This window comes from Austrofundulus limnaeus, unplaced genomic scaffold (assembly GCF_001266775.1).
Source record: "Austrofundulus limnaeus strain Quisiro unplaced genomic scaffold, Austrofundulus_limnaeus-1.0 Scaffold6927, whole genome shotgun sequence".
Taxonomy (NCBI): domain Eukaryota; kingdom Metazoa; phylum Chordata; class Actinopteri; order Cyprinodontiformes; family Rivulidae; genus Austrofundulus; species Austrofundulus limnaeus.
In genome coordinates this window covers 1-951 of record NW_013959329.1, presented here as the reverse complement: position 1 = coordinate 951, position 951 = coordinate 1, and the positions used below count along the sequence as shown (strand labels likewise).

Below are 951 nucleotides of genomic sequence, written 5' to 3'. Positions count from 1 at the left end.
ATCATCATCATCATCATCATCATCATCATCATCATCATCATCATCATCATCAGAGGAAGAACCTCCATCAGTTCACAGACAGGAAGTCAGGTTCAGCCCAACAGAACCTTCTGGACCTCTGATCCACCCTGAACCTGAAACCAGCCTGAGGGTCTCATTAAAAACCACAGAAGAAGAAACAAACAGGAAGTAGTCTGAGCAGCAGGTGGAAGCTGCAGACCCCACAGGTCCAGCTGTGTGGGCCCGGTCTCAGCAGAACCTGGACTCCAGGTCCAGGCAGGTCCGGGCTGATGAAGAGGAGGCTGGGATGAAGATGATCAGGTGAGCAGCTCAGAGGAGATGAAGCTCTTCAGTCAGTCCAGGTACTGAGCGTACAGCTCGATGTCATTATGCCCCGCCCCCTCCACCCACAGAGGCTCAACGGCACGCGGGCAGCGCTCGTACATGGCCAGACCCTGAGAGAAGTCGATGACCTCGTCCTCGGTACCGTGGATCACCAGAACCGGACAGGTCACCTTCGACACCTTCTCAATGCTGTGGAGACAAGACCCAGTCAGAACCAGAACCAGAACAGGGTCAGTCCAGAACCTGACAGAACCAGAACCAGAACCTGACAGAACCAGAACCAGAACCAGAACAGGGTCAGTCCAGAACCTGACAGAACCAGAAACAGGCCAGTTCAGAATCTGACAGAACCTTTCTGTTACTGGAGCTGGTTCTGGCTCTGGTTCTGGTACCAGCTGTGGTTCTGGTACCAGCTGTGGTTCTGGTACCAGCTGTGGTTCTGGTAGTGCTGACCTGGGGAAGGCGTGGCAGCAGCAGGTGGTCCATGGTGGGCACTGTGCTCTGACCTACAGGATGATGTCATCAGGTGTGAGCCGTACCTGCAGGAGCAGAGTACACATTAGAGCTGCCACAAACGATTATTTTTATAATCGATTAATCAGCGAT

General features: G+C 53.2%; 1 pseudogene; it reads right to left on the bottom strand.

Moving 5' to 3' along the window:
* Window positions 1–15: 15 nt before the first annotated feature.
* LOC106512446 (alpha/beta hydrolase domain-containing protein 17C pseudogene) lies at window positions 16–534 on the bottom strand (annotated as a pseudogene).
* Between the last annotated feature and the right edge of the window lie 417 nt (window positions 535–951).